This window comes from Hyposmocoma kahamanoa, unplaced genomic scaffold (assembly GCF_003589595.1).
Source record: "Hyposmocoma kahamanoa isolate Upper Pololo Valley unplaced genomic scaffold, ASM358959v1 80, whole genome shotgun sequence".
In the NCBI taxonomy this organism is placed as follows: Eukaryota; Metazoa; Arthropoda; class Insecta; order Lepidoptera; family Cosmopterigidae; genus Hyposmocoma; species Hyposmocoma kahamanoa.
In genome coordinates, this window is record NW_020654051.1 from 5,860,862 (window position 1) to 5,873,115 (window position 12,254).

The 12,254-nt window shown below is 37.4% G+C and overlaps 1 protein-coding gene across 2 annotated transcripts in view; it reads right to left on the reverse strand.

The window, feature by feature from the left end:
* The window catches only part of LOC113233815 (axin-like), a 119,717-nt gene that overhangs the window by 53,684 nt on the left and 53,779 nt on the right, over positions 1-12,254 (reverse strand). For both annotated transcript variants that reach the window (XM_026469029.1, XM_026469027.1), the window contains exon 2: positions 1,485-1,529. The gene's annotated coding sequence lies outside the window, so the exon portion shown is untranslated. The remainder of the gene's footprint in view (positions 1-1,484; positions 1,530-12,254) is intronic.

Here is a 12,254-nt window from a genome sequence, read left to right on the forward strand (position 1 = left end):
AAAGAATGTCAGCAGCTAGGCAGTGAAGGAATTTATTCATAAACTAACGATCGATTTTGCCTTACTAAAACTACCATGGAAATTATATATTTAAGTAATTTAGTAATAATAATAAATTTATTTCATAAACATACAGACAAATTTCACATTGACAGAATGTTTTAAGCTTGCAATGTTGCATTTAGGGCTAGACATCTGTGTCTAAACTAGATAATTAATTATCTGTATTTCGGACATCAGCGCTCTTCCGTGAATACAAGAACATGTGACAGATTTCAAAGATAACATTGTCTTCTAAAGTACGCCTAGAGCCTTTGAGTTTAAATTTAAAGTTACTTATAATTTACTTATAATTTTAGTAGTGACCTCCCTGTCAGTAGAATGGAAATGATTGAATGTGTTTGGGAGTGTATGTTGGTTATAAGAGAAAAAAGTACTGTATAAAACCTAATAAGTTTTCGGTTTTATCATAGGTCATTTTATGGATAAATTTTTGTTTATGTTTACTTTATATTTTGTTTACAGTGTTCAAAATAAATGCATGTTGTATAAAACAAACGAGGGTGCCATAGACAATCACAAATGACGCCCAAACTCACGAGAAAAATAAACGTAGGCCATAAGGTGCCTACAAACATGCTCGATTTTGCCGACCGTTACTGTCGATCGATATGATGTTTTGAGACAGAAATTTTGCCGCATCTTTACTTGTAAAGCTGCAAGTATATGCACTGTACTGTATACTATATATGTATATATAACTGCATGTACTTGCAGTTTTACAAGTAAACATGCGGCAAAATTTCTATCTCAAAACACATTATATCGATCGACAGTGTCGAGCAAATCTGTAGGCACTCGATCGACATTGTTCGATCAACCATGTCGAGCAAATCTGTAGGCACCTATACAAATATTTCTCTCGACCGAGGAATTGAAACCGGGACCTCTGCGAGGCAGTTCAGCATGGGAACAATTCGGCCAAGGAGACAGTTAAATTAGCGGCCTTGAGGCCCATTGTATTTCCTATGTAAGTATACTCGTAGTGCTTAACATTAAAAAGTTAACAAGAAAAAAAAACAATAAAAATGGCGATACTCCTGAAACTCGAATTCAGCAAGATCTAACAGAACCAAGCACAAAAGCGTAATAACTCGTTACGATTTTACCACGATACAATGACGTCACAGTTACGTTATTGGCAGATTGTGTCGACGCTGCAGATTAAATGTAGTAAATCGAAATGGGATTTCACCATTTTGATTGTGCAGGAAAATCTGCAGAAATATTATTGTAGCTATTAACTTGCTATAACGAGTTCGTTACGCCCTCACATCTTGCTCTAGTTTATTTTTATTCGTACAAAAAGGGACACTGGTCATGATCAACAAATCATGAAGATGATGGTCGGGTATTGTTAAGAACACAAAGTTATTGTTCATAACAGATTATATAAAAATAGTGAATTTAGTGAAGATATTTACCTTAAATCTCAGCTAAACGGTGCCGCGTATGAGGAGTATATCATTCTGTAACAAAATAAAAAAGCATTAATAGAATAAGTAAATAAATATGTATTAGACAACATCACATCTGTTGCTCCGATTCCAAAGTAAGTAAGTAAAGCACTTATCTTATGGAAATCGGCCACAACGACGGTACCATTAACACCCAGACCCAAGACAGTATTATAGAAAAATTAGTTTTTTGTACATTGACTCGGCCGGAGATCGAAAGAAATGACTACATTATGGAAACCGTTGTGCTAACCACTCGACCACTGAAGTCATCTATTTACATTACATTATCGAGTTCTTAGGTTTTCGCGATTGTTACACATAGGAAATGAAACAATTTTTCCGGATTTAAATCGCGTATATTTGTATTTTCAAACAAACCGACATTTCGGGCCCTTTACAGATCCCATGGTCACGGTTGACTTAGATGGTACAGTCATCAACCAGTTATATAACAGATAAGTTAAGGTAAGGTTTAAATCCGGAAAAATAGTTTCTTCCTATACCTATATCTTTCTTATACATTACATTAGTTAGATAAAACTGCATTTACTACTGAAGTTATTTTAGACTCCAGAATGGTGGCGTTTTTGACGTCTGTATTTTTTTATTATACCAAGTAATGGGACGAAGAAGTCGTTCGCCTGGTGGTAAGTGACACGCCTGTCCGTGACTGTTACACTGCTACTCAGAGCATTAATTCGCAAAGACCTGTACTCGCCCGTCACTGTGAGACATAAGCTGACAAGTTCAATGTGCCTGTAATTTCACCAGCAATCTTACTCTTCAGACCCGGAACGCAGCAAAGCTCATTTTACTACTTGGCGGCAGAAATAATAAAGTGTTGCTGTCAAAAAAAATTAACTCAATTTTGTTGTCTATGCACAACATATATTAATGCAAGAGCCTGAAGACAAACAGCGGAGGTGCTTGGTTGAAAATGTGTGAAGAGGAGTCATCAGGTGACCTATAGACGACTATTAGGAAGACGGAATTCAGAATAACGAGCTATTGCTCCTGGATCCATCAATGTAACTTGTATCTAATCGACCGAATCGTGAGGACATTGGGTTTACTACGCCATGTCGCTGAGATCAGTGACATAGCGTAGTATTCTGCTAAACAGGGCGGTACCTAATTTCGCTGTCCTAATTTTTTTGCAATTTCGCAAAGGTATTGGGTAAAAATTCAGCGATATTCTGATCCCATTTGAAAAGGATAAAAAAATAACGTCGTATTATTTTAATTAGAATTTTAATTCTCTGGTTTTCTTAAAGTCTTTAAGAGCATCGTTAATATTAAGCTGTACGTCTTGTCCGATAGCCATGATGGCTAGATTTTATAATCTCTACATGTACCTTAGAAGGATTTGCTTTTACCCAAAATCATAGCAGTATTTAGTTTTTGAAAATATTGTTGTTATCTACGTCGATAGTATCAGCGAGAACAAATTTGTTAGACATGTTTCCGAGCGCGTCATTTTTATATTTTCCAATTTGGTGGTCATAGAGACAATATGATAGATTTGACTACAAAAACTTTCTATCTGATGGAAATTGAGGTCTCTCAACAAATATGGTCATGGTGAAGAAACTTCAAAAATTTCTCATAACAGTAAGTATATCCGAAGCTAATATAGGAAAAGGAACTCTTTTCCGCCTTTAAATCGCGTATATTCGTTTTTTCAAACAAACCAACGTTTCGGGCCCTTTACAGGTCCCATGGTCACGGTTGACTCAATCAAGAAAAAATAATTTCATGTCCTATGTGCAACAATTGCGAAAACATAAAAACTCGATATCAGAAGTCTTTTTCCTAAATAGCAATTCCCGGATACAACGACATGACATCTTCAATAACAATCAACTATTTCGTGAATTTTTTTGGCTGGAAATGGGACAAAAGCAATTCTACCTTTTGCAATATTTATTTTACTGATTTTAGATATTAAAATAGCGATATATTTATCAATCTTCTGATAAATCTAAAGGTTGAGTGTTGAGTTGTTGGACGACTGAAGAAATTTTCATAAGTTTCTCACAGACTACGGCAAAAAGCTGTTGAATGAAACCCAATACAAATATCTATAACAAGCGCATAGAGAAGTTCGCAAGATGGTTAAGAGCGGTGGCACCGGCATGCAACAGACACCGGTTCGAGTTCAGTCAGCTCTAAGGAATTTTTCTTTGTGTTGTTCGGTTTTTACATCAATAATAGTAAGAAATTAGTGGATTATTTCATAAAAAAAATTTATGCCAATAAATAAATATGTATACCTAAATATGTTACAAAATCAATGAGCTCTTTTTGATTTTGTAACTATATATTTAACAAGAAACTGAAGAACCACGAAAAGTATAGAGACTAGTCTTAGCTTATATATAGGCTTGTAACAAAATTTGTTACGAACTTCGCATTCGATCGATGCGGAAGGATATCCGGGAGTTAATCTTACAGTCCCTAATATTTGATTGGAAAAAAAATCTTTATTATATAATAGTAAGCCTTTATTGTTTGCATAATCGCTCGCTTGCACTCGCTTCTTGCATCGTTCGGGCCAGCTCGGCGTTGTCTCAGTAAGGTCATTGCCACGCGGCACTATCATTCAGTATGCTGCGCGGTTTTTCAAATTAACTGCCTAGCAAAAACAGATCATCTTATCATGATACCACTTGTAAACAGACAGCGCCAAATACACGTAAACATATTTTTTAAATATATTTCCCAATACTGGCCGCCACTGTGTCGGACGTTAATAATACATAGTCAAAAAATGCTATAACTACAATCTTTTTTTTATAATACCTAGTGAAAGGACGAGGAAGTCGTACGCCTGGTGGTAAAAAAGCGACACGCCTATCCATTACAGTTGCAGTGCCACGCAGAGCCTTAAATCGCAAAGATCTTAGGAGCACTGCCACTGCGTCCATCACCCTAGGACATAAATTGACAAGTCCCATGTGCCTGTAATTTCACCAGCACCCTTACCCTTCCAAACCGGAATGCAGTAATGTACTGTCTGGCGGCAGAAATTGGTAAGGTGGCAGTACCTCCCTTGACAAACTCTTCCACAAAGAGCTTTACTGCTAAAAAAGTTTCATCGTTCAAGTCATTTCTTCGAAAACTCAGAGGTCACCATTGGGTGAGCTAGATTAGGTTGGAGTGGATCGATATAGACCACTATGAGAATCATTGCTCTTAACAGTCTCTTTAGAGATTTCCCGTGCCTAACAGTGGAACAAATAACTGGTTGACGATATTTTTTATAATATCATGCAATGGGACTAACAAGTCGCGCACCTGGTGGTAAATGACACCCTTATCCATAGCAGTTACACTGCCACTCAGAGCTTTAAACCTCAAATATCTGAGGAGCCCTGACCACAACGCCCGTCACCCTGTAAAGTCAACCAGCACCCTAAGGGCGCGTTCAAATTAGCTACTGTTAGATGCGCTGCAGCAGCGCGACTGTCACTTTTCATACAATTTCTTAAGCGCTGCAACCGCGTACCAGTCGCGCTGCAGTTATGCTCGGTTGCAGTCACTGTTAGTGAGGTGTATAAGTTAATTTTTCAAATTAACCACGATGGATGAAAATTGAATTGAAGAATTTATTATAAAACAACAACCTGCAATATTGCAGTTCCAGCAGTTATTCCAATCGACTGGATAAAAAAAGCATGGGAAAATTTGGTCGCACTTCAGCAGCGCGACCGTTGCGCGGCCGCCGCGCGGATGCAGCGCTTCTAACAGCGGCTAATTTGAACGCGCCCTTACCCTTCAAAATTGGAACCCAATAATGCTCACATTTCTGCTTGCCTGTGCTCTTGTCCTGTTATATATTCCTGTATTTGTTTAACCCTTAACTGTAGTCGTGGGTCCAGTGGATCCAAATTCATTCTTTAAACTCGCATAGAAATCGCTGCAGGCAACGCAGCTCTTCCCACTCAGTACCTTCCGACTGCACGCCGAAACGCGTACATGATTTGCTGGACATGTTTTGCTCGCTGCTCCAAACGTAAGTAATGATTTACATCTCGCGACTATAGTAAATTTCTTGTGTGACATATTTTATCCATTTTTCTTTTTTATTTCAATTCCTTGTCATGGCCAAATTTAAGAAGTGTCTTAGTAATTCAAGAAGACATATTAGAGCAATGGTTGAACGCTAATTTAGACAGCGATGAGGGAGAAATCGGTTAAAATTCTATATCTGCACGCAATATTGTAACTTAAAATTCTGATAAAGAGTTTTCAGATTACGAAGATTTTGTCCGAACTAGTGATCACGAAACATTCTGAAATATCTGATAGCGAAAATCCTAATGAAAATAAAGTTGAAAGGATCTTTCTGCGAACTTACATACCTGGCTATTTACATGATAAAATGTAAAAAACTGTGTGCATCATTAGGTTAAATTGCACTAGTGTCAGTTTTTTTTACGAGAACGTACATTTAATTTTTTTTTTGTAAAACAATATATTTTACAAAAAAGTTTTTGTATTTTGACATTTGTTTAATTTTTTATTGATTGTTTTTAGTAGATCTGATTTTAGATTAAGAAAATTATTACTGATATAATAGACATAGATGTATACCGTTAATTTTATACAATACTGCAGTTGTTAAAGTTAAAATAATAGTTTGAATAAAAAATATTATTAATATACCACACTTTCTACTTTATCACCATCCCAAAATGCATGGGTCCATTGAACCCACGACTATTGAAGCGTTATTTTTTCCACGACTACAGTTCACGGTTAATAGAGAACGTTTGAAATATCAATAGAAAGTGCGCGTGCCAATCTTGCAATGCAAAGAGTAATGTTAATATTTGTGGCAATTTGCTAATGGCGGATGATCCGTAGTCTTGTTTACCGAGATCTTCGGACTGCCTCTTGTGTTGTAACGATCCGACAATGCTGTGCCAATAATAACACAATGCTATATATTATATATTGCGATTTTTATGTATCTATAGAATTCTTATGAAATAAAACTTTTCGCATTTACAGCATTTACGGCTGAATGTACGTAAATCTAAGTCATTGTGTAAGATCTCTGCTGTCAAAATTGTCTCTGTACCTACCTTTTGTGCCTTGCCTTGTAAATAAAAGAAAGGAGCTGCCCTAACTACAGAATCAACGTGCTTATAACCAAAATTTGAAAGTTACAAATGGCGGATTTCTTTAGTGTTGTACCATAATCTATCGATAAGTCATTATCGACATGCAAATGTATCGCTTGAATGTTGAAACTGTTTTTTTTTTGTTTCTTTAGTTTACTGTAACCAAAGTATGCCAAAACAAATACAAGTCTAATAATTTAATCTCGAGTGGTATATTATTATTAAACCGAACGATGGCAAGGCAAGGCAAATAAGCTGTCTATACGATGGTATTGGCCTTTACGCGGCAACGTTGGACTAACATGTCATTGTACTGCAGGCTTTAAAAAAATAGTAATTTTTAATAATTAGAGTTGTTAAACTAGAGATTTATAGACAAAAAAAACACATGCCTGTGCAATGTAACATTCGATTGATTTGTACTTTTTCTAAAGCCACATCTGCTGCAGCGTCGCATTTTTATTAATACCTAATTATTCTCACTGTCAATATTTTTGTCCAATTTAATTATAATACATGCGAATAATTCAATAGCACATTTGGAAAAACATTTGTTTTGACATTTGATATACTTCCCTTTGACAACGGTATCATGTACCTCATGTACTGCGAAATGGACACGGTTGGCATTTATGATGACGTTACGTATTTTCGATTCCCGTGTTTGACATAGACCAATGTAATGCTATCTCTTTTGGCTTAAGACGACACGTAATAGTTAAACAAAGACAATAACATGTTTATGTTTTCGACGTCGAAATGCATCATATACATATAACGTCCGATTTATATATGTCAACGTAACACGTCCTTTAATTACCATAGTCTAAGATTAGACCGCGTTAATTTGTCAAGTGTTTTGGTTATAATTCTATAAGCAGCCAGCCCTCTACACTTAACAATCGGTTACTGGGAAGTGCGCGAAACCGGATTCATCCCATAGTTTGCCACCTTTAGGGGTACAATATTTTCTTCAAATTTAAGTGGGACCAATACTGAGGCATCCTCTTTCCAACAAAATAAGAATCATGAAAATCGCTTCACAAATCCTCCACAGAGTCCTCGCGGAACATTAAAAAAATACAGTCGAATTGAGAAAAACAATAATGAAAGATTTAAGTTAGATATTAAAATTGATATACTTAATTTGTAGAAATAAAACATAAGAGGCGACATCGACGCAGCTCCAGGTACTTAATTATTTAAAAGATCAAAAGGAGAGTTTGCCATAAGATTTTACTTCAACAAACGTGAAATAAAGCTCAAATAACGCAAGATGTAGTGCACTGGCGCCGGCGGGCCCGGCGGGCGGCGTGGGCGCGCCGGTAAAGCAAAAAGCGGCGCGCGCGCCAGCATTCCGGGCACAACCGGTCCCGGCTCAATGAACGCCGATAACGCGGTCTCAGCCATAAGATAAGGCGAAACAAAATAAATGTAACACCAAAGCATTTACCTGTTTAAAGTTACCAATAACGAATATTTTCTTGTTAAATAAAGGACCAAAACTGACACGTAACGTTAATAAACGGATTGATAATGTGCCAAGACATATGTTCAAAAGCTCAAAATAACCTTTCACGGAAGGAACTTACCCATCAGCACAGGCTAAACTGACTTAATCGACTTCAGTAATTGTTCAAGTTCCTGAATTAACAAGTAAACATAACAGATATATGGGAAACGATGAACCTATTTTTCCGGATTTAAATTACGTATATATTTGTTTTTCAAACAAACGGTTGACATGGACCGTGACCATGGGACCTGTAAAGGGCCCGAACGTTGACTGGATGGAAAAAACAAATACACGTGGTTTAAATCCGGAAAAATAGTTTCATTTCCTATGTGTAACAATCGCGAAAACCTAAGAACTCGATATCACAAATATATTTTGTATCGAGCTTAAGTCCGTTACAAATTAATATCATAGGTAAATAGATACACAAAATTGCACCAGGCACTCAATGAAGCTGCAAGACGAACGAAAGTCGTCCGCCTGGTGGTAAGCGATACGCCTATCTATAACGGTTGCAGTGCCACTCAGAGCTTTAAATCGCAAAGATCTTAGGGGTACTGCCACTGCGCCTGTCACCCTGAGCCGGTTACCTTTTCAAACTGGAAGCAGTAAGAAATGCTCACATTACTGCTTGGCGACAGAAATAGGCGAGGTGGCAGTACTTGCCTGGACGTACTCTTTCACATGGAGCTCTACTGCTACTAGTACTGCACTCGCATCATTCCTTCTTGCTTCTTCTGTGCCACGAGTTAACGACTACCATCGTTACGCTTTCTCCTGTGCACCGATACCGCGCAAACTACCTTACTTACCCTTCAACATCGTAACAATCAAAACCCTAACCCTTAGCAACAAGGTCGCAACTGCTACACAGCCATCACATTACAAGGCTGATGCGAGAAAATTATAATTATATTACAGTAATAGAGGGTAAGAATGGACGCGGCGCAGAATATGAAGTAGACAGGTGGTACATACGATAGATAGAATCCGAGAGCAAATTGTAAACCCCAACTGTGAGTCATTGGCAGTTGTTAAACGCGCGGTTATTGTTACAACCAAAACCTTTTAATTTAAAACATAAACTACAAGACCTTTCAAAAGTATTGTAATCATTAATAAAAAAAAATAGTTTCCTAAGTATATAAATGACATTTTTGAGGACAAGTATAAAGGAATTCAATTAGAAATCGAGAAGAGTGAACATGGTGGTTTCACTGGTATGTTTACAAGGTTAGAATTGAGTTTTGATAAGTAAATCTTAAACTACACGATGGTTTACTTAGCTACAATACATTCATAAGCATGGGAGGCAAGTGGATAGTAAATAACAAAATTTCACATTCCTAAGCACGTTGTTGACCATCTTTATTGAAGTCTCGAAACTAGGTTCTATATAAGACCTTTGGTTGTACTTTCAAATAGTACATACAAAGAAAATTACAGATTTCTAGACAGATTTATAAAGAAACACCATCACAAAAACACCCACAGAACTTTATAAACAAAAAATATTTATCAATTTACAGTCGAGATTAACAACCCTACCAAGGTTATTTAAGAAACAAATCCAGAGCCGCATTGGATAAAATCCAGATTTTGTCACCTGCAGAAAAAATACAGCGGGCGGCGGCGGCGTAGGTAGAGGCTTGTATAGGCGCGGGCGCAGTTCCTGGAAGAAGGGCCCGGCCGCGCCGGCCGCTCATAAACTCAGATGCATCTAGGGTTGCCAATCATGACTTCAATTTTTAACGTCTCTTTAAAAAAATATACTATTATAAGTGGATATCCAGAGCAACAATGAATTTAAACAAATTTGACCAATTATTTGTTTGATTGATTATCAGTTATAGTTTAACAGCTTTTGTACTCCACATTGACAGTGACATTTTGTACTAGATTACGGAGAACAAAAGTAAGTAAAATTATTGATTCCACGTGTAATGATGATGAAGAACTAATATGGTGTTCTAATTTTAGTGCAGAGTTTGTATTGTGAAAAAAAGTTACAACCCTGGCGCACACGGCACTGGCACACACATATTATCTTACGATAGATCGCAGCTCTCCCGTCTCTCAAAATTTTTTAATTCCAATATATTCATCTGCAAATATAAGTTTGTGGCTTTGTTATAATGATATTTCCACACCCCCGAGGTTCAAACGCTCTCCTTGTAGTAAATTCCTTTTACACGAGTTCGATTACAATTTGGGATAATTCTCAATATCGCTTTGCTTTGCAATTGATTCAGATTCTATAAATAATTACTACTCAAACACTATCGTATTTTGACGTAGCGAAATCGTTGGTAGGTAAATAAGTAGACACGTTTATATACTTAACAAGTAAAAAAGAAAAAAGACTTAGTATAAAAATAGAGAAGGATCTTCAGCGCCACCGAGTACTCGTGAAGAGTCACCAACTAGGGCTCCTAAAGAAACCCGCTGGTATACACTCCACTTCTATGAAATAAATCCTTAAATTTCTAATGATGGTTCACTTCCCGGATGTCTCAAACGTTTCCAGTATCCACCATTCATCAGCTCCTCCTCAAAGGCCACGTAATGATGACTGAAGGAAAGCCGCCTAACCTCAACAAGTCAAAATCTTTTAAGCCATAGGAAATGAAACCATTTTTCCGGATTTAAATCGCGTTTTTAAATTTAAATTTAAATTTGTTTTTTCAAACAAACCAACGTTTCGGGCACTTTACAGGTCCCATGGTCACGGTTGACTGGCTTGATTGACTATTGACTAAGTGTAACAATCGCGAAAACCAAAGAACTCGATATCTTTTAAACCACTTACATCTCCAGGACTGGTTTACGTCACTTTTGTCACACTCCAAACACATCATCAATCATCCACATCATCAATGTTTTCCAGATCTGGTAAAAATCTACAAAGTTGGTCCTGTCTCGGATATACCTGCAACGTAATGGACAACTTTCTCGGTCATTTTCATTCCAAAGACAGGCAGGAAGGACTTCCCTCTAGCCAATTTTAATTTCTGGTGAAAATATTTGACCACTATCTTTGCCGTTTGGTTTGCTGATAACGAACTAACCGCTACATTCACAGTTCGAAGACCATGTTCTTCAGAAAAATAGGTTACTATTGTTGTTACTTCCTTCATTACGTTACATTTCTTACCAACGGGTTAGCCCTTAATTGGGATAAAGCATTCTGTATGTAGCAAATAAATAACCGTGAAACGTCAATATCCCAACCACAGACCACATAAATACTAGTAATTCTTCCGTGATCCCAACGTTTGCACCCTATGAAATTTGTGAAACACCAGGAAACAATTGCACATAACCAAGAAATAAGAAAACATTTAGAGCATTCTGGCGAAACAAGTTCGCGAGTTTTTAAGTCTTCGCAACTTCGGGAAACCTAATAATTGCAGTTATTTTGTGCTTTTAAATTTTATGACTTAGACGAAACTTTGGGCCGAATATAAAATTAGTTTCGAAATCATTTTTAATTTCCCAAGGTTTCCGTTGCGCAGTTTTAAACACTCGTTTCAACTCGGTAGCAGTGTTGTAACATGGACGTGGAAGTACTTATAAGTACCATTGTTCGTAGTACTGGGTAAACGTGTCAAACATATTATATACTGTTTTTCATTGGAGGCATCCTCAATGAATTTATGCGATGTGCGAAACAAGACTAAATAACATTACCTATTATTTATTAAAAGCAGTTGCTCCGTAAAGTATTCCTAAGTCCGTCAAACACCGTAAGTAAGGTGAATAGAAAGGGCAAAGTATCTAATATCTACATACATCAGTCCAAACATACCCATGCCATTAAAGTTTCGTTACAGTTCAGCCGTGAGCGCGAGTATACAGCCTTGCGGGAGTTGCCAACTTAATAGGACATTCCGTATTAATTAACTAAATAAGTCCTGGCAAAGTGGAGTAACAGTGGCCCGCGTCGTGCGGCGGTGGCGGCAGAGACTCGCAAGTCGTCAGCGGCGTGTCAATAAGACAGCGAGACACGGCGGATTTAAGTATGGGGCCGGGGGTGCGGGGCGTCGGGCGCGCCACCCCAGTGTGTGGTTTCCTTTTGATGTCATCTTC